Consider the following 23129-nt stretch of genomic DNA (forward strand, 5'->3'; position numbering starts at 1 on the left):
ATATTAACCTAGTATCACAAAAAATCACTAGTTCGACACCCTTGCCTATCTCCGGTTACCTATCCCCTTGTACCTCTATTTTTACCACATTTATTATGTGTAAATCTTTTGCCATTTGCCTGTTTTCTTGTACTATTTCCATGTCTTTCATGTCCACATTTTCTAGCATTTTTTCTTTGTTGGTTTGACTTTACTTTTTCGAATAAAATCATTGTCCTTTTTGTCAGAAATGTACCAAAATTGGATTTCACCTGTGTGTGTCACCCTATAGTGCTGCCCATTTGATTTTCTTAAAAAATTGAAAGACCCATTATGAGTTTATAACTATAGTGCTTTTCTTGAAACTTTAATTACCAAATCCTTTTCTGGAATATCGGATTGCTCTGAAATATGAAGAACTACTTGAACCGCAGGCCTTTGTGAAATCTGAAATGGTGTCCTTAGAAGATTAGTTCATGTAAATGCAAGCACTTCTTCCATTCTGTAAGACTGGATCTGCAAGTAAAGGTTGTTTAAAGATGATTTTGCATCGTTATGATTTTGAATCATAAAATTATATCATTAAAAATTATGTCGTTATGGGAAACCAAATCGATAATGTATGCTCATTAATAAGCCTATTTAAAAAGCTATGATCTGTTAATTGTACTGCTGAATCTTGGCAAACCCCACAGAGCATTCAAAAGCAAAATAATCAGAGTTAAAGAAAGTTTTTCCCAATATGTGACTGACTGAAGGCCTCATGTCCAAAAGCCTTTTGTGATCGCTAACCCTTTTATTTGCAAAATCACAGGATTTGTGACAGCGGAAGGGCTTTTTTTCATGAACAATCACCCTTTTACATGTTAGAATATTATTTCCGATTTGTAAAGAGACTTTTGCAATCCTTGTAATATCGTAATTAGGAGGGAACATCAAAGGGGCGTCTCCCTCCTACTCCAGATGCACAATGGAATGTAACAATGGTTTATAAGCACATGGGTGATCCCAAGCTGTCGGGGAGGTACTGACTACCACGTTGGGGAGGCCACTAATGCGCAAAGCGGAACATGTCCCCTTAAAACCCATTCGCCTTTGTAAATCGTGTTGGCAACTTAAGGGGATTAGGCAGCTCCCCATGAAGTTTCCAAAACGCAAAACCAGCCGCAGCCTGTGGAGGGAATTCCGTGGGGCGGTAAGGCGGGGCGGGGGAGGGGCAGGGTGGGTGGGTTCTAAAAACCGGAATATGGATAATTACAGGTAAGTAAACAATTCAATAAATACAACGAATTTCGTAGCGCACGCTGCATCGCATTTTGCGATGCAGCGCGCGCTACGAAATTCGTTTTCTTTATTTAATTGTTTACTTACCTGCAATTATCCATATTCCGGTTTTTCGAACCCCCCACCCTGCCCCTCCCTGCCTTACCGCCCCACGGAACTCCCTCCACGGGCAGCGGCTGCGCAAAACCTTCTTTTACTGGTTCCTTTATTGAACAAAGGCTGCATTTTTAGAAAGTTTTCCATTTTGGAATTAATTCATAGGGATGGTAATCTGCTGTTCTGTGCAGGCCATCACCCCTGTAAATGCAGACTAAAATAGGGGATTGCAAATTGCAACCTGCCTAATGAATATTAATCATATATATCACCAGTATGATGAGGAGAACGATTGCACCTGGATTAATGAAAATTACCGGTGAGTAATGTGAGGATGTACCGAACCACAGGACAATATTTAGGAGCGATACAAAAAAAGCATCACTCACCCACGACCTGAAGAAGAAAAACCCAAAAGCAAGCTTGGAACTGCACTGACCTGAGAAAAACAAAAGCAAGTGTAAAAAGCCACAAGAATTCAACTGGCAGGCCTCCCGAGACAAACTGGGAACTAAACCAAAATAGATTAAACTTGCATATATCCTCCTGGAGGGACCAAGCAGACCAGAAAACGGAAGGGATCTCCAATTGCAACATCCACCATCAAGGAAGGAGCATCCACATTCCTAATCCCAAGCCTTGAATGCTCTCCACGAGAATCACAGAGATGAGTCCAAAACCAGAACACAGGGTACCAAGAAAGAAAGAAATCTGCATAGGTGGAACTGTTGCATGAAACTAACAGAATCCAAAGAAAAAGAAAATGATGAGAAGTAGAGGAGAAGGCATTCACTCCATAAGAAAACACTTAAAGAAATGTTTGAAGCCCCAATCCTACCAATGACGAGACCTCAACTCCAATCTCACAATATCTAGGCACCCCAAAATAACAAGAAGCCTGGATACAAAAAGCACCTGTTACCGCGCTTGCCACAACTACGAGTAGCTCAGCAATGCAGTCAATACCATAACTGTGTCTTTACCACAAGTTCCATTACAACGCAAGTCATTATAATGACTTGCTTCAGGGAAGCGCTGGACTTTGAAATAGTTTAAATTACTATTCCAACTCCAGTCGGTGTATCAGTTGGGAAGGTGTTGGACTTAAAAAATCCAACACCTGTCCAACACTGTATTCCACAAAGCAAGTCGTTCTAATGACTTGCATTGTTATGGAACTCGTGGTAACGTCGCAGTCGTGGAACTGACTGCGTTGTAAAGGCACTACGATGTAATACCTGTGTTGTAATAGTTGTTCCCCCTGGATACAGTTGGGGCCGAGACCTAATAACAAGAACCAATACGTAAAGGATCACCACGGCGAAGAAGAAACACCCTCAAGACAATTGAATAGTGAAACCAATGTATGACATCACAGAAAGGAAATTGACATATCTCAAACGTATTTAATAAACGCAGGGTGTCTAAAAATACACTGTGTCTTGGGGAAACAAAAAAGATAACGACCCGGCCCGATCAATACATTAGTAAGGGAGATGTTCGATCTAACTGAGTACCTGGCTTAACATCTAAGCCAGGAAGGCAGCAGTCAACATGAAAAAACCCTGTGCACTCCACGCAGTGGAGTGATCAGGAAAGGATGCCTATGTAAAACAAAGGACAGCCGGAAATGGGAGCCAACAAGTGATAGTATACAGGTAGAAAGGTAGGCAATGCCCAAACAACTCTGAAGTAGACCAGCAACCGGACACTAGCATGAAGACTGAGAAACAGTAACATGAAATTTGGTGGGAAAAAAAGAAAGGAAAAAAACATTATTTTTTTCTCAAAACTGACATCATAAAAATTAAACTATCAGGGACCTACACAATGATGGCGTGTCAAATCTCCGGAATTAACATGCCAGAAAAGGATAAAGAAACACCACACATGAAGGCGATGGAGGATGGGACAATGGAAACTACAAATATGCAGGACAAACACTCAAGTTGGGCACAACTCCATTAAGACTTCTCTGACATGGAAGCTGGTGTCTTGCAACAATGGTTGCCACAACAGTCTTGCTTTTATGCTAGTTTGCACCCAGTATCATTGCTGCACTGTTCTTGTTTTTCACTCCTTGGTTTCCTTTTGTCTTTCCTGTTATGCTACCTCCTTGCCTTTGCTCCTGTGTTCCTTCTTGGAGGCAAGTACGACTCAGCTAAGCTGGTGCTGCTGTGTTTGGCACTTCTTCAACCCGGGAAAGTCTCCTGGTTTGTCTGGGGGCTAGTAAGAGTGTGGTACCTGGCTGCACTGGGTAAAGAGCTATGTGCTATTTATGATTTCAGGAATTGTGACACCCTTACCGTGGCTGCATATTTACTGACTTATCTCTCTATATTTTGACAGATAAGTTGTGCTTCTATGTTGCTGTACTCTCCTGTAAACCAGAGAGTCCAGTCCAGGTCATCTACCTTTTAACCTGTGGGAGCCAGTATTTTCTCTCTCTCTCTCTCGCTCTCTCTCACAAACATTCACACACAGAGACACACCCTTTTTCCCTAGTGATATGAGTTCCTTTACTTTACTGGGGTCTTTACAGGAATTGGGAAAACCTCCAAGGCTCTTCTGTGCTATATTCAATGTATCCAAGAGACGTGACATATAGTAAAATAGAAGTGCAGTAGACATACTTGACACAAGCAAGTAAAAGGAAGAGCTAACTAATACTAGATAGTAGAGAAGGAGAAGCACGTTCTCTGGACACAGGAGACTCTTTGGATGCATTGACAAACTGATGCCTGCCAGCACTCCTCAGAATAAGGCAAAGAGAGAAGTGGAGGAGGATACCATTAAAAACAATGGAGGGCAAGTTTGACTAGGGTTTAACACCCCAATTAAAGCAATGAAAGCTCCACACCCTCTTTCGTTGGCTGAACGTAAATGTCTCTCTTAAATGAAGAGGTGAGAGCCACAGGCCTTATATAATGAAGAGGAAAATCCAATAATAAAATATATCTCAAAAAAGCAAACAAGATGTCAAAATTATTTAACTCTTCTCTGAATATTCTAATAGGCCTCTAAGCAGGCCAACCGCCAAGGGAGCTTTGAGATGTGAATAATGAGCTCTCAAAATGGGAGTAAGAATTCTTAACCCTTAGACCACCAGAACGCTGATTTAACAGCCTCAACGAAAAGTAGGACATTATTTAAAAACAAATTGATCAAAATGTTCCTTAATAAAATCTTCCTAGTTCACAATGTTGTATCAGCTGCACAGACTCATGGAGGAGCTCAGTTGAGGGAACTCAAAACTCAGGATGTATTTAAAAAATCACTGTAAACACCATGCAATTAAACATGCCCACCCTGATCAATGGCAGTAGGTACTCTTAAACGGTAAGTGATTTTCTCAATCAATCAATCAGGAAATGTAAACTAGGGGTTGGCGGAATTTGCGTATTAGCGTTACGCAAATCTCTGTGAAATTGTAACAAATCTCTGTGAGCGCGCGGAATCTCTGTGAAGATGCAGAGATGCTTGTTCCGCCCGTTCGCGATGTGTTTTTGCGTGCTCGCGGAAAAATATATCGCTAACTTGCCCATGCGGTCGCTAATGGGAGCGGTCATCTTGTTTTTTACTTGTCCCACCCGCCCGCGATGGTTATTTCCTGTGCCAGGTCGCGTATTGCATGCTCGCGCCCGCTCGCAATGCTTATTTCCTGTTCCGGGTCGTGTATTGCATGCTCCCGCCCGTTCACGATAAGTATTTCCTGTTCAGGAACGCGTATTACATGTTCGCGATGCTTTTTGCGTACTCGGGGGGGGGGAAATATCACCCAAACTTGCCCATGCGGTCGCAATGGGCGCGGCCGTCTTGTTTTTCACTCTTTTGCTATGGTTCTGAGCCTGCTTTTCAATCCTCCCGCTGTCTTTTCAATCCTTTGTTTCTGGAAACATTTCTTTGCTCTTTTTTATTTATTATCTATCGCTCTATTTTCCTGGTTCTATACTTTTTTGTTTTTTTTTACTTTTTGTGTATTTTTCACTGCTTTTTCTATAACCTGCTTTTTTCATTTCTTTTACTTACTTTTTTAATTCCTACCTTTTCTTTTCTGCCCCCTCGCCTACCCAGAACCATGGCAAAGGGCCGCAGGGCTCGTAGCCAGAGCCGCGACCCCAAAACGGTGTAGAGCCATGGGCCTTATTTAGTGAAGCGGAGGTGGCCGCACTGGTTTTTTTTGTGCAGCGCCACCTCCCCTTAATCCTGGCAGCAGGTGGCAGGCCTGGGTCCGGGTACGGGCTCCGGGAGCGTCGGCAGCGGTGGGGAAAGGTGCACCGGGCAGTGTTTCGCTGCTTTGGTGTCCGGCGCACCAATAACCAGCTGACGCACCGGTGGTCTGATATTCTGGACCGGGAGCAGGACCTTCTGGACCTACTAGGAGTGGAGGTCCCGGGGCTTGGTGAGTAGCTATTTAATATTACTACTTTGTGTTCTTCTGCTCTGTGTTATATATTGCAAATATATATTTTTTCTGACCAGCAAGAATGCTGCTGCTTACATTGTAGGTAAATTACCTTTAAAAATCTTCTGTGATTGTTATGACACAGGTGCTCGGCGCTACTAATCTTACTTGTTTGCAACTTTATGCTCGCTTAGCGTGATTATGTAAGAGTTTCTTTTAGAGAACTTAAGTTAGGTAATGCTAGAGAGACTCTAGTCCTCCCTTTGTCCTCCTGTCACTACGAGATAGTGGTGGATTGATAGGTTTAGTAACTTATTAGTATGAGTTGGTAAGTTTTTTAGTGGTCTGCGTGACGCACCCTCTGTTACGTCACGTGCTGCTGAGTGCTGCTTACCCCAGTTCTTAGTAGAACCTTTTGTAATTTGCTTAGTGAGTGGTAATAGGCTTAGCGCACTAGCAGAACATCAGCAGCAACCAACCAACAATTTGGTGTATGCAAAAATTTAGGCATGTGTCCTCCATCTATGCATTTTTGAGGACTAAAATAAATGGAAATGCAGACTTATTGAACAATTGGCCCATCTGGAATAGGTGGGCTAGGTCAGGTGGCACTTAGGCTTAGTTAGTATTCTGGAATCAGAATGGAACACTGGATTAATGCCGATAAATAATAACTAGTCGGTCCGCGAATCCCCCAATACTACTAGTCGACCAGATTAGATAGGTCAATTTTATTGCAATTGTTGTTTCCATAAATGTTTTTTTGACCGTTTAAAAAAATATTTTATTTGTTTCACACCAATGTTTGTCTCTTTCTTTCCTATATCTTTCATGAACAGCTTCCAGTGGCAAGAAGACGGGGTCGGAGTCGACGGGAGCAGCTGGAAAACACCAGGGACAGGACCAGGACCGCTTCTCTATCGAGGGCTTTGCTGCTGGCCCAGTAAGTCTTCCTGTTGTTAATATTAATAATTATTATTCCCTAGCTTTTCCTGCACCTTATTTTTTCCGAACTATTGTTTCCGTTTCCTAATGCTATTTTTTACCGATTCTTCTTCGATCAAGACTATCTGTTTATAAATTCTTGTTATCTCTGCCTCTAACTGCCTCTGCTATGACTCTCTGTACTAATACTATTAGTCTGTCTGTAGCTAAGCTTGCCCAGTTGGCCACTCTTTATTTAAAAGGTTTTAAAAAAAACTCAGATTCACCAATAGCTCTAGCCATTGAGTCCAGTCCTTTGGGTTGTCCTCTTCTACTACTTCTATTCTTCTTAATCTTGAGGCTTTTCGACAATTCCGACCAACAAAATGCCCAACCAGATTTTGATATTTTTGATAGGATAGGACATACTACTACTGTTGTAGGGATTCTGCACATACAGAACTTTGCACAAGAAAATAGTATGTTGGTGATCGGAGGTTGGACTTTCCTCACACCTCAATCAGAACCCACCACAATCCCCTGACCGACTAGTTATAGTGTCTCGTTACTATTAGCTCTCCGAACCCCCTCCAAGATACCCAATGAGTAGACAACCCAGAACATAACACTCCCGACCTCTCAGTCGCGGAAGCAATGCACACCCTTTCGCTCACTCACTCGTGTAAGTCCACAACAAATACCACCGAGTCTATGTAAGTTCAAAAGGTTTATTTTCAACTGACAAGCTCTTTACGTTGTTCCATAATGCAGCACCAACAGCAAAATGCATAAGTTTAAAACAATAAACATTGTTACAATTCGTTACACTTACAACAACTACAAGTCCATAGAAGACTGAAAGCGAAATCATGATAACTGAAGAGTGGTGGAAGAACCACCCTCCCTTTGGTAGGAATATAGTTTACTTAAAATTATAAATGAAGATCTCTGAGCGAATTCTGGGGACACCTCACCCTAGAAGAACCTAGTATTGGTTACATCATAATCTCTGCAAAGCTCTGGTTTGAAAAAGGGAATCTTATGTCTGTTATGAGAAAAATGGTGCGCGTTAGTATATTGCAAGCATTTCTCAGTCGTGCCAAAAAGTGTAGCATCTTTATGGATAAGCAATTTGGACGAACACCAAAACTCCATAACAAAGTGGCTTGTTTTTCAACCTTGTACGCAGCGCTCAGACAGTAGCAGTATGAGCTCATGTGGGCTCAAAGGCGTCTTACACAACAAGCTGTGAGGTGACGTGCGCAAAAATAAAAGACACAAAGTTAAATGGTTGTATTGCTTGGGCTAACTAAGCAAAGACTAGAATGACCCTAGGGACCATATAACACTACCAGTGTCTACTCTACTATCTGATTTGTACTAGTGATGTATGTTGTATATGTATGTATTAGCTTCTTTTCAGTCTTGCTAGTGAAAAATAGGGGAAGGTTTATAGGGCATCTAAAAAATGTGTAATGTTTTTTCTAGGTGTACTACCGACTACCAGTGCCGGGGACAGCGGCGAAGGCGATGTGGCTGCTGAGGGAGGAGAAGATGCAGCAGTTGCAGGAAGAGCTGCAGGGGGTGAGCCAGCAGCAGTGGCGGGCGGTAGTAAGTTATATTCCTAATCCTTGCTTATTGACATTGCACTCACTGTAAGGGTGTACTGTGTACTGTATTGTTGAGACTTATTAAGTAAGAAGTTGTTGTGAACGGTTGAAGAAGACACCCTTTACTTAGCATTAGCAAAAGCATTAGCGGCAGGAGTGTTGAGTAACCAATGGCCTCTTCTATCTGACTTCAACTCAGCTGTGAAAGTTTTATGGAGAAGACTAAAAGTCAGATCAGATGAACTTGATTTATGGGTTGAACAAAAAGTGAAAGAAGGGTGGAAGGAAGAAGGATGGGCGAGATTTGCCATTTATGAATGGCAGAGAAGGATACGTGGAATATATGTATGCATAGGTGGCTGATAGGAATCAGATGCATGGGTGGTTGAATGCCTGAAACTCCCACAAATGTTAGAGGCTGAGGAAGTGGGAGGATAGATACATATAACAAATGTTATGTACTGTGCTTGCTAGTGCTACTCTGCCACTGTGTGTAGAATTAATTTGTCTTACTGCTTTGCTAAGAGCATATTTTACAATAGTCTTGTTTTTTCTTCTTGATATAGCTACTCCTTCCAAAGGGAAACCGGACAGGAAGGAGTTGGCAGCCAAGGCCCAGCGCCGTAAATTGGAGTCCATACAAATGGAATACCGGCGGCTGGTGGTTCTGGCAGAGGAGGAGAAGGCGGCAGCAGCTGTAGCCTCCTCCAATGCCCCGGGCCCCAGCCACCCCTCCAGTGTTTTACGGCGCCACCGTCTGGCTGATGCCTGCCACCAACCCTCTTTTAATGGCACTGCTGCCCCCCGTGGATGTAATTGCCGCGCATTGAAGCGCCGCATGGCCCATCTAGAGGAGCAAATTCGTGTCCTCCTGGAGAGGCGAGCCCGCCGATAAACAGACCCTGTTATCTGCCCTTTTTTATTTCTTCTTTTGGTGGGTGGGAATCGGGCATTGGGGTTCACTTTATTTGGACAATTGGACATTTCATTTTTTTGACTTTTTCGTTCCGGACATTGTTTGGGGTTAGGGAGAGGGGTGGGTCAGGTGTTGTTGTGGGATTTTTTACATAGTTTATTTTTGTTAGGGGATTAAATTATATATTTATACTTTACACATGATGTTGGTAATGGTTTGTGGGTGGGGTTACTGTTTTACATCACACTGTTTCCTTGCTGGTGCAGGGCCTCAGCCAGTGTTTGATTGAAATAATTGGCTGACTTTGTAAGACACAAATGGATAGATGCGGTACCCCTCACTGAGTGACTTGTCCTACTAGTACTGTCAGTCTCTCCTCCTAGTCTATGCATTCTGCAACCAGACTCAAAGGGGTGTGTGAAATTGAATTATTGAAACATTTCCATTATTAATTATGACTCCCCCAGACTTCTTCACTTACCTATGCTTGATGTTTAACTTATTACAACAAACAAATGATGGACGGAATGCTGACAATGCAAACATTCTCCCCCAGTCAAGAGATCTGGGTTAAATCCATCGTTCTTTTGCCCACTACACCACCCCAGTTTAGACATGGCCATATGCAAATCAGTCTTGACCCTGTGCCTCATGGGAATAGTCCAGCCCGAACTGCCAAGCCATGTCTTCCCTGGACCGGAATCAAGCATCCTAGGACCGGTTTCTGGCTATCAGCCGTCATCAGCCAGGATAGCTTGACTCCAGTGGCGTAGTGAGCACGGGTCCCACATCTGGGAATACCCATCCCACTTAGGGCGAAAAGTGTTACAACAAACAAATGATGGACGGAATGCTGACAATGCAAACATACTCCCCCAGTCAAGAGATCTGGGTTAAATCCATCGTTCTTTTGCCCACTACACCACCCCAGTTTAGACATGGCCATATGCAAATCAGTCTTGACCCTGTGCCTCATGGGAACAGTCCAGCCCGAACTGCCAAGCCATGTCTTCCCTGGACCGGAATCAAGCATCCTAGGACCGGTTTCTGGCTATCAGCCGTCATCAGCCAGGATAGCTTGACTCCAGTGGCGTAGTGAGCACGGGTCCCACGTCTGGGAATACCCATCCCACTTAGGGCGAAAAGTGTTACAACAAACAAATGATGGACGGAATGCTGACAATGCAAACATTCTCCCCCAGTCAATAGATCTGGGTTAAATCCATCGTTCTTTTGCCCACTACACCACCCCAGTTTAGACATGGCCATATGCAAATCAGTCTTGACCCTGTGCCTCATGGGAACAGTCCAGCCCGAACTGCCAAGCCATGTCTTCCCTGGACCGGAATCAAGCATCCTAGGACCGGTTTCTGGCTATCAGCCGTCATCAGCCAGGATAGCTTGACTCCAGTGGCGTAGTGAGCACGGGTCCCACGTCTGGGAATACCCATCCCACTTAGGGCGAAAAGTGTTACAACAAACAAATGATGGACGGAATGCTGACAATGCAAACATTCTCCCCCAGTCAAGAGATCTGGGTTAAATCCATCGTTCTTTTGCCCACTACACCACCCCAGTTTAGACATGGCCATATGCAAATCAGTCTTGACCCTGTGCCTCATGGGAACAGTCCAGCCCGAACTGCCAAGCCATGTCTTCCCTGGACCGGAATCAAGCATCCTAGGACCGGTTTCTGGCTATCAGCCGTCATCAGCCAGGATAGCTTGACTCCAGTGGCGTAGTGAGCACGGGTCCCACGTCTGGGAATACCCATCCCACTTAGGGCGAAAAGTGTTACAACAAACAAATGATGGACGGAATGCTGACAATGCAAACATTCTCCCCCAGTCAAGAGATCTGGGTTAAATCCATCGTTCTTTTGCCCACTACACCACCCCAGTTTAGACATGGCCATATGCAAATCAGTCTTGACCCTGTGCCTCATGGGAACAGTCCAGCCCGAACTGCCAAGCCATGTCTTCCCTGGACCGGAATCAAGCATCCTAGGACCGGTTTCTGGCTATCAGCCGTCATCAGCCAGGATAGCTTGACTCCAGTGGCGTAGTGAGCACGGGTCCCACGTCTGGGAATACCCATCCCACTTAGGGCGAAAAGTGTTACAACAAACAAATGATGGACGGAATGCTGACAATGCAAACATTCTCCCCCAGTCAAGAGATCTGGGTTAAATCCATCGTTCTTTTGCCCACTACACCACCCCAGTTTAGACATGGCCATATGCAAATCAGTCTTGACCCTGTGCCTCATGGGAACAGTCCAGCCCGAACTGCCAAGCCATGTCTTCCCTGGACCGGAATCAAGCATCCTAGGACCGGTTTCTGGCTATCAGCCGTCATCAGCCAGGATAGCTTGACTCCAGTGGCGTAGTGAGCACGGGTCCCACGTCTGGGAATACCCATCCCACTTAGGGCGAAAAGTGTTACAACAAACAAATGATGGACGGAATGCTGACAATGCAAACATTCTCCCCCAGTCAAGAGATCTGGGTTAAATCCATCGTTCTTTTGCCCACTACACCACCCCAGTTTAGACATGGCCATATGCAAATCAGTCTTGACCCTGTGCCTCATGGGAACAGTCCAGCCCGAACTGCCAAGCCATGTCTTCCCTGGACCGGAATCAAGCATCCTAGGACCGGTTTCTGGCTATCAGCCGTCATCAGCCAGGATAGCTTGACTCCAGTGGCGTAGTGAGCACGGGTCCCGCGTCTGGGAATACCCATCCCACTTAGGGCGAAAAGTGTTACAACAAACAAATGATGGACGGAATGCTGACAATGCAAACATTCTCCCCCAGTCAAGAGATCTGGGTTAAATCCATCGTTCTTTTGCCCACTACACCACCCCAGTTTAGACATGGCCATATGCAAATCAGTCTTGACCCTGTGCCTCATGGGAACAGTCCAGCCCGAACTGCCAAGCCATGTCTTCCCTGGACCGGAATCAAGCATCCTAGGACCGGTTTCTGGCTATCAGCCGTCATCAGCCAGGATAGCTTGACTCCAGTGGCGTAGTGAGCACGGGTCCCACGTCTGGGAATACCCATCCCACTTAGGGCGAAAAGTGTTACAACAAACAAATGATGGACGGAATGCTGACAATGCAAACATTCTCCCCCAGTCAAGAGATCTGGGTTAAATCCATCGTTCTTTTGCCCACTACACCACCCCAGTTTAGACATGGCCATATGCAAATCAGTCTTGACCCTGTGCCTCATGGGAACAGTCCAGCCCGAACTGCCAAGCCATGTCTTCCCTGGACCAGAATCAAGCATCCTAAGACCGGTTTCTGGCTATCAGCCGTCATCAGCCAGGATAGCTTGACTCCAGTGGCGTAGTGAGCACGGGTCCCACGTCTGGGAATACCCATCCCACTTAGGGCGAAAAGTGTTACAACAAACAAATGATGGACGGAATGCTGACAATGCAAACATTCTCCCCCAGTCAAGAGATCTGGGTTAAATCCATCGTTCTTTTGCCCACTACACCACCCCAGTTTAGACATGGCCATATGCAAATCAGTCTTGACCCTGTGCCTCATGGGAACAGTCCAGCCCGAACTGCCAAGCCATGTCTTCCCTGGACCAGAATCAAGCATCCTAGGACCGGTTTCTGGCTATCAGCCGTCATCAGCCAGGATAGCTTGACTCCAGTGGCGTAGTGAGCACGGGTCCCACGTCTGGGAATACCCATCCCACTTAGGGCGAAAAGTGTTACAACAAACAAATGATGGACGGAATGCTGACAATGCAAACATTTTCCCCAGTCAAGAGATCTGGGTTAAATCCATCGTTCTTTTGCCCACTACACCACCCCAGTTTAGACATGGCCATATGCAAATCAGTCTTGACCCTGTGCCTCATGGGAACAGTCCAGCCCGAACTGCCAAGCTATGTCTTCCCTGGACCGGAATCAAGCATCCTAGGACCGGTTTCTGGCTATCAGCCGTCATCAGCCAGGATAGCTTGACTCCAGTGGCGTAGTGAGCACGGGTCCCACGTCTGGGAATACCCATCCCACTTAGGGCGAAAAGTGTTACAACAAACAAATGATGGACGGAATGCTGACAATGCAAACATTCTCCCCCAGTCAAGAGATCTGGGTTAAATCCATCGTTCTTTTGCCCACTACACCACCCCAGTTTAGACATGGCCATATGCAAATCAGTCTTGACCCTGTGCCTCATGGGAACAGTCCAGCCCGAACTGCCAAGCCATGTCTTCCCTGGACCGGAATCAAGCATCCTAGGACCGGTTTCTGGCTATCAGCCGTCATCAGCCAGGATAGCTTGACTCCAGTGGCGTAGTGAGCACGGGTCCCACGTCTGGGAATACCCATCCCACTTAGGGCGAAAAGTGTTACAACAAACAAATGATGGACGGAATGCTGACAATGCAAACATTCTCCCCCAGTCAAGAGATCTGGGTTAAATCCATCGTTCTTTTGCCCACTACACCACCCAAGTTTAGACATGGCCATATGCAAATCAGTCTTGACCCTGTGCCTCATGGGAACAGTCCAGCCCGAACTGCCAAGCCATGTCTTCCCTGGACCGGAATCAAGCATCCTAGGACCGGGCTGAAAGCCCGAAACCGGTCCTAGGATGCTTGTTTCCAGTCCAGGGAGGACCTGGCTTGGCAGTTCGGGCTGGACTGTTCCCATGGGGCACAGGGTCAAGACTGATTTGCATATGGCTGGGTTCAAACTGGAATGGCATGGTGAGCAAAAAAACGATGGATTTAGGCCCAGATCTCTGTACTGGGGTGAATGTATGACATTGTTCTGCATTCTGTCCATCAATTGTTGTTTTTGCATTTGTCACCCCGAGTGGGAAGGGTATGCTCAGACGTGAGTCCCTTGCTCTCCATGCCACTGGAATCAAGCTATCCTGGCTGACGAGGGCTGAAAGCCCGAAACCGGTCCTAGGATGCTTGTTTCCAGTCCAGGGAGGACCTGGCTTGGCAGTTCGGGCTGGACTGTTCCCATGGGGCACAGGGTCAAGACTGATTTGCATATGGCTGGGTTCAAACTGGAATGGCATGGTGAGCAACAAAACGATGGATTTAGGCCCAGATCTCTGTACTGGGGTGAATGTATGACATTGTTCTGCATTCTGTCCATCAATTGTTGTTTTTGCATTTGTCACCCCGAGTGGGAAGGGTATGCTCAGACGTGAGTCCCTTGCTCTCCATGCCACTGGAATCAAGCTATCCTGGCTGACGAGGGCTGAAAGCCCGAAACCGGTCCTAGGATGCTTGTTTCCAGTCCAGGGAGGACCTGGCTTGGCAGTTCGGGCTGGACTGTTCCCATGGGGCACAGGGTCAAGACTGATTTGCATATGGCTGGGTTCAAACTGGAATGGCATGGTGAGCAAAAAAACGATGGATTTAGGCCCAGATCTCTGTACTGGGGTGAATGTATGACATTGTTCTGCATTCTGTCCATCAATTGTTGTTTTTGCATTTGTCACCCCGAGTGGGAAGGGTATGCTCAGACGTGAGTCCCTTGCTCTCCATGCCACTGGAATCAAGCTATCCTGGCTGACGAGGGCTGAAAGCCCGAAACCGGTCCTAGGATGCTTGTTTCCAGTCCAGGGAGGACCTGGCTTGGCAGTTCGGGCTGGACTGTTCCCATGGGGCACAGGGTCAAGACTGATTTGCATATGGCTGGGTTCAAACTGGAATGGCATGGTGAGCAAAAACACGATGGATTTAGGCCCAGATCTCTGTACTGGGGTGAATGTATGACATTGTTCTGCATTCTGTCCATCAATTGTTGTTTTTGCATTTGTCACCCCGAGTGGGAAGGGTATGCTCAGACGTGAGTCCCTTGCTCTCCATGCCACTGGAATCAAGCTATCCTGGCTGACGAGGGCTGAAAGCCCGAAACCGGTCCTAGGATGCTTGTTTCCAGTCCAGGGAGGACCTGGCTTGGCAGTTCGGGCTGGACTGTTCCCATGGGGCACAGGGTCAAGACTGATTTGCATATGGCTGGGTTCAAACTGGAATGGCATGGTTAGCAAAAAAACGATGGATTTAGGCCCAGATCTCTGTACTGGGGTGAATGTATGACATTGTTCTGCATTCTGTCCATCAATTGTTGTTTTTGCATTTGTCACCCCGAGTGGGAAGGGTATGCTCAGACGTGAGTCCCTTGCTCTCCATGCCACTGGAATCAAGCTATCCTGGCTGACGAGGGCTGAAAGCCCGAAACCGGTCCTAGGATGCTTGTTTCCAGTCCAGGGAGGACCTGGCTTGGCAGTTCGGGCTGGACTGTTCCCATGGGGCACAGGGTCAAGACTGATTTGCATATGGCTGGGTTCAAACTGGAATGGCATGGTGAGCAAAAAAACGATGGATTTAGGCCCAGATCTCTGTACTGGGGTGAATGTATGACATTGTTCTGCATTCTGTCCATCAATTGTTGTTTTTGCATTTGTCACCCCGAGTGGGAAGGGTATGCTCAGACGTGAGTCCCTTGCTCTCCATGCCACTGGAATCAAGCTATCCTGGCTGACGAGGGCTGAAAGCCCGAAACCGGTCCTAGGATGCTTGTTTCCAGTCCAGGGAGGACCTGGCTTGGCAGTTCGGGCTGGACTGTTCCCATGGGGCACAGGGTCAAGACTGATTTGCATATGGCTGGGTTCAAACTGGAATGGCATGGTGAGCAAAAAAACGATGGATTTAGGCCCAGATCTCTGTACTGGGGTGAATGTATGACATTGTTCTGCATTCTGTCCATCAATTGTTGTTTTTGCATTTGTCACCCCGAGTGGGAAGGGTATGCTCAGACGTGAGTCCCTTGCTCTCCATGCCACTGGAATCAAGCTATCCTGGCTGACGAGGGCTGAAAGCCCGAAACCGGTCCTAGGATGCTTGTTTCCAGTCCAGGGAGGACCTGGCTTGGCAGTTCGGGCTGGACTGTTCCCATGGGGCACAGGGTCAAGACTGATTTGCATATGGCTGGGTTCAAACTGGAATGGCATGGTGAGCAAAAAAACGATAGATTTAGGCCCAGATCTCTGTACTGGGGTGAATGTATGACATTGTTCTGCATTCTGTCCATCAATTGTTGTTTTTGCATTTGTCACCCCGAGTGGGAAGGGTATGCTCAGACGTGAGTCCCTTGCTCTCCATGCCACTGGAATCAAGCTATCCTGGCTGACGAGGGCTGAAAGCCCGAAACCGGTCCTAGGATGCTTGTTTCCAGTCCAGGGAGGACCTGGCTTGGCAGTTCGGGCTGGACTGTTCCCATGGGGCACAGGGTCAAGACTGATTTGCATATGGCTGGGTTCAAACTGGAATGGCATGGTGAGCAACAAAACGATGGATTTAGGCCCAGATCTCTGTACTGGGGTGAATGTATGACATTGTTCTGCATTCTGTCCATCAATTGTTGTTTTTGCATTGATGTTTAACTTAGGCACAGCGATGGCTGCATGGTGATGATGGTTTTCTTTCCCAACAAGCCATGGTTGTGGTGGTAGTAGTAGTAGACACTGGCAGTAGCATTTGCAAAAAAAGAAAATGAGACAGTCAGCCACCTGAGAGAGACTGTTGGAGGAGTAGTAGAACGAAATACAGTACAGAACCTACTGCCAAACAATAATATGCAAAAATACAATAAAACATAATGGTGGCGGGGATAGCCTAGTACATAGAGATACAAACTCTAGTTGTGTTGAGTCACTCGACTAGGCCTACAGTACACTCGACATAAGCGTAACCGTTAGTGCTGCGTAGGAGGATGACAACAAATCCAATCATTGCCGGCATATAATGCTGATGGATTAGGTACCTTTGGTAAAAAATATGCCACGCAAATATACTGCTCATGGGTGGGCAAGCAGAAGAAGATTCTCGCCCTGCCTTGAAATTGAATTAGTGTTGCTTTTGCCACATCCGCCCCAGCAAGCGTGTGAGAAATTATTGGTGTCCATTTAATTTAGTCACACCTCAATAAGTCACACAGCCCGGGGGAAGATGGTTAGGGTTTGATGAATTGTTGGGAAGGGGGGTTTGGGGAAAGGTTTGACAAAGAAAAACAGTGCACATGGACAGCAACAAAAGAAAACACAATCTTGGCAGACGACCATATCCATAAATCTGTTAAGGGAGACAAAGGAAATGCATGCATGATGATGATAGCTTGATTGTTAATGAAGTACTTTCTAACTTCTACTAGACAATTAGACAGTACAGGGCAGCAGTATATTATGCAATTTGCCTTGCCTGTCTGCCCTCCGAGAGACCCAAATTACATACAGTTTCTGTTCTGTTGTACCGGCCAGGGCTTACTATTAAAATTAGCAAAGACAATTAAAAAATAGCTGTAGGGATTAATTGAATTATAAGCAGAGAGCAAACATACTAATAACAACAACACACAGTAGTAATGATTGAAGACAAAAAATGAATCAAATTATTTAAAAGATGATGAAAGTTGATACTGTTACTGTATGTTATCCTGTTCAAAATGGGGAGTTGCATCTCGGCATTCCTCTTGGTCCTCCCTTCCATGGATGCTCCGGCCATCAATCTTGGGTGACGCCGCTGCCTGCCTGGCAGATGTAGATTCATTGATAAGGTAAGTGTGAGTTGTTTTTCCCAGTATAGCACAGGGTAAGGGCCAGCCTGTGATTGTAGATGGAAAAACAAAATGGATATTGAAAAATCAAGTAGAAAATATATGCATAAATTACAGTGGAGTGCAACAAGAACACTTTCAGAGGTGGCATGGATACATCATGTCTACTTTAGCCTGTTTCCAGCATTTACCTCCAACAACAGGACAGAGCAGGCCCGCGGCACCCGCTGTGACCCATCCTCCATTTAGCGTACTTTTTTGGGGGGCAGAGGCAGACAAAGCACATGTACAGCAACATAGCATTTTGCCAATTAAGTGACTAAATCAATGCACCACTCTCAGTCATACCACCACACTCGACTCCACCACTACACAGACATGTAGGTCTGCAGTGGTTGTTGTTGACTTGTTTACCTTTTATGCCACTCATGAAACGCCCTGAGTTATTCCATCAATCATCTTGGATCCTACTGAGTGACTGCGAAGATATTATGTCACTGTGGTCATCATCATGGTGTTGTCCAACTCAGTGTGCATTGTGCAGATTGAGTCCCCTTTCAATATTCAAAATGCAATGGATCGGCCTGCAGTAGAAGTACAAATTTGTTATTAAAAAACAAGACGGGAAACAAACATTGCCTTGAGTTACTTTTAGTATGTAGATTAGATACTAGTACATAATGAATTAACTTCATGCACTACACACAACAACAACACAAATCACTCAGTCAGCGTCCAATGCATGTCATCATTCATTACCTGTTCCATCTCATCTTCAGTTAATGGGCAGTCTCACTCGGCTCGGAAAGGAGGATAGCTATAGTAGTTATCATCATGTTCCACTTCTTTTGGAGGGACTCAACGAGGCAAGATTTTCTTTTTTCTTCTATTATACTAATCATCTGGCTTGAGGGCAATAGATTTAGGGCGATTCAGGAGGATGGAGGAGCAGGACTCGGAGGAGTGGACTGAAATGCAGAAAGCTGAAACTCATATATGGCAATAGGAGACCAGAAAACGGTGGTGATGGATTTGTTCTGATTAGAAGTTTCCAACCAGAAAGACAGACACACAAATAAAAGTAAATAAGGGAGGAAGACAGTAAGAAGTGGAAGTCTAGTTGTCAGGGAAGTATAGCTCGTCTTCAAACTCTGGGGGTTCAACCAGAAGTAGGTAATCATCATCTAACATACTACTTCCATCACCTGAGCCGCTGTCCTCATCTTCCTGCGTTGATTCATGTATTGTGTAATTTGGTGGTATAAAATGCTGATTCATTTTGATCATGGTTAACCTCTCCACGTTTTTGGGTGAGAGTCTGGTCCTTCTCACTGTTACAATGGAACCAGCAGCACTAAAAACATGTTCAGAAGAGACACTTGCGACAGGGCAAGCCAGATAGTTTAGCGCCAGCCTGCTGAGCAGTGCCCATTGGCCCCTTTTCCCATACCAATACCGCAGTGGGTTTTGATCAATGTACACCTCTGTTGGGTCATCCAGATAGGCCTGGACCGTCCGCTCAATGTTCAGGGGTGCTATACTTTGATCGGCCTCTTTTGTCTCTGCATCAACACTGGACCTAGCAAGTCCTTGCTGTAAATGTCAATCCTTTAACGATTTTACTGGGGCTGATGATCCGGTTCTTGCTGTTGTTGATAGTGTTGGTGAGTGTTCTGAGCCAAACGCACTGTCCTCAGGGTTCGAAGTTGAACTTGATGCCGGATGCCCTGCTGCAGTATTTGTTGTGAGTTTATGTAGCGGGCATTTAATTACCAGCCGTTTATTTTCCAACTTACTGGCTGCCTCAGCTATCCAAGTTTTGTACTGGGCAACATCCACTTCTGAAAAAGGAATTAATGTCTTACTTTTCAGTGCCGATTTGAACAGTGGATCCAGAATTGTGGCACAAATGTAATGTTCTTGTGACAAAATCTTTTTTTGCACCCTTGTATTGTCAGCTAAGCGACGGGATAAGCTCTCCATCAACTCATATGCTTCATTTTTTTCTCTACACCTTTTTACGCTTCAGATACCTCCTTCAGCTGTTACTCTAGCATGTGCATCAATGGGATAGCCTGGCCCATAGTACAGTCCTCCTTGCTGACTTCACGTGTGAAGACCTCGCAAGGAAGAAGCATCTCAGTCAGGCATTTAACTAGGCACCATTGGTCCATCTGAAGGGTCACGCTTTTCACAGTAGCATCCTCTCTTCGCATGACATATTCATTGATTGGTCTGCACTGCTCAGACAGTCAAGCATGTAATAAGTTGAGTTCCAACGTGTTGCCACCTCCTGTATGAGTGCTTTGACTGGCATTCTATAGTCACGTTGAATGATCCTCAGCTGCTTCCGAGCTCTAAAAGAATGGCTGAAATGAGCGCATATTCTTCGGCAGGTGGTCAGTAAGTTGCTGACTATGGCTTCTTTTTTCAGAAAGTCTTGAACTTTAATGTTAATGTAGTGCGCCAAACACGGGACCCTGAAATAGGAACCAAGCTCCATGGCCTTAAGTACAGTACTGCCATTATCTGTGGAAACAAAACCAATCTTATGCCCTCTTGGGCGCAGCCATTTGAAGACCTTGCTGTGAAACTCTTCCAAAATGTTTACAGCAGTATGAGATTTCTCCATGGTGAACATGGCTACAGTTGCATGTTTCCGAGTAGCATTAAAAATCTCAGCTGTGTCAACAGCACCTACTTCAGATAGCTTATCTCTAACCCCCCAAAAAGAGACCCAGTATGCAGTGATGCACATGTAATCAGTGGCTTGGCAACTGGTCCACATGTCTGTTGTCAGGTGGATATTGTGAACAGCACTCTGTCTGGCAGTACAACGGGTGATGATGAGGACACCTCCTCCTCTGTTTTTTGTGCACCTAAAATCAAAGAAGCCAGGAGAAGAACATCAGTGAAATGTTGCATTTGTTGTTGTGGTTCAATTGCTACTAGTACAAACAAACAAATAAAAGATATAGTGTAGCCATTTGTGAGACTTTGTCAACAAGGGCTTTCATGGTATACTGTGTACACTACACTCTCAGGAAGCATAGGAAAGAAGAAGAAGAACAACAAAAATATAAATGTAATGGAAGTGGACCCTGTTTGGCATTAAATTATTTGCTCATCACATCATTTAGGGAGATCCTGCTGGCAAAGGGGATGGATGGAAGCAGTAAGTCAAGAGGAAAACCATACAGGCCTATATGACAAAAGCAGCACACTAATAACTCCCACCAGAAATGGCCACCCGCCACATGGACACTCACAAATCACAAGCAACAATCAGGGGGCCTGGAAAACAATGTGCTGACAATAGGCGTATAATAGCCAGGCAAAGGATGCATGATAAACCACACTGTTTTGCCTCTAATACAATAGAATGCAAAAAAGAAAATCCACAGGGCTAAACAAGGTCTGTAAGGTACACAACAACACAACACACACAATAAAGGCATTTATTTAACACACACCCAAAAACAGAAATACCCCCCAAAAAACACATTTTGCAATTCAATCCAATGCCATCCATGCCCTAAATGATGTTTGAAATAAATTCAACACACACTATAGGAACAGTTGCTTCATCATGCACCCACCCATGACTAGCTCTGGGCCTACTGGCTACCCACAGCAATAAAAAAAAAAATGATAAGTACCAACATTGTAGTTGTAGCAACTGCAATGCCCCAATCAAACAAACAACAATACCAACTTACTTGTAAAATATCAAATTCAGAAGTCCTCAAATCCAATGACAATGATGCATCAGACACAAAGAGTGATCCTTCCAGCTCAAAATCTAAAGGCAGAATGAACAGGAGATGGACAAAGCACTGGGAGGAGCCTGCTGGACAGGAACAGGAAGTTAGAGACTCTGTGGCACTTCCTCCCTCTCCCCAATAAAACAAGCATTGGCATAGCCAATAGGTCTTGCCTTTGGGACCTTATAAGTGTTTAGCCCTGCAACAGTTGATGTTGTTGCACCAAGGATATGGTGCTGCATAACTAAATACTTATAAGGTCCCAAAAGCGAGAACTATTGGCTATGCCAATGCTTGTTTTCATGTAGCGGGTGAGCTTACAATGGAGCGTACAGCAAACAGAGTCACATCTAGGTGTCTTGGTGTGTATATGGTTTGAACAAACGTTCATGACAGGACATGATTACGGACTCAGCTGTCAAGGCTGAAGACAGTTGATTTCCCACAGTGTCTGTCACTGAGAAATAGACGTGTTAAAATGATATGCTCATCCAATCTTTGGCCTCTCTGCAGAGCACACAGGGGTATGGCCACATATGTGTCAATTGCTTACTATGAAGAAGTGAATGAAGGTGGTACACAACTGTTGAAATATTGACAGCACCTTAGAAAATACAATGCAGCACATGAGCGCGCGTGTGTGTGTGTGTAAGAGATAGTGAGAGGGCATGGAGAAGTGTAGGAGATGAAATGAATGCACATGGAGAAGGAGAAAGTGAAACAGCAGCGCTGGAGAAGAAGGATATGACTTGTGAAGCATGGAGTCGAGGGACTTAGAATGAGATGTGTGACGGAAAGGGCGTAACAGAGAGAGATTGTAGGCTAGAGGAAAGTAATGTGAAAGGAAGAATGCGAGAGATTACTTACTGATTTAATGTTGAATGAAAATCAGTGTTACCAAGCACTCGTAAAGCCAATCGGTATGGCTTGTTTTTGACGCATGCGTTTGGTGTTGTGTGATGTATTTGGCTGCACTAACACAGATAGAGACACATGAACACCAGCCATGATGTGGCGCGCGATGTCAAGCACAGGAGTTGGGAAACAAAAACATTTGGCTGGTTACTGGCTATTAATGTGTAGTGCAGCAATGATGCTTGGATGTTTACGTAATCAGCTGGCTGGAGTCTTGGAAAATGGAACACGAGAGACATCCTCGATGCAAGATGAAGCAGGAAGGCGACCTTGGGTTATAAAAAGGGTGCATTTATCACTTACTACTTCAATTGTCCAGAACAATCAGCAGCCTTCAACAATCAGCGCCGCCGTTGACAGAGAACCGACAGGAGGAAAGACAACGGAGAGACAGCTGCAGGATTTACATCCCAGCACGTGCCCTGCCGTCGCACGGAACTATTTACAAGGCACCAACATTCGCTCCCTGATACCGGATTCAGCCCGCATCCCTGACTTAACGACGTGGCTGGATTAATGGAAAAAAGTTTGCAGGTTGCAATCATAAACAAATGGCTATTTACCAATGCATTGGCTTTTGAAGTGGTTATGAGGAATGGGGCCGCATCTTTCACTAATCAAAAAGCGACAT

The sequence above is a fragment of the Triturus cristatus genome, chromosome 8 (genome assembly GCF_964204655.1).
Source record: "Triturus cristatus chromosome 8, aTriCri1.1, whole genome shotgun sequence".
NCBI classification, from domain to species: Eukaryota; Metazoa; Chordata; class Amphibia; order Caudata; family Salamandridae; genus Triturus; species Triturus cristatus.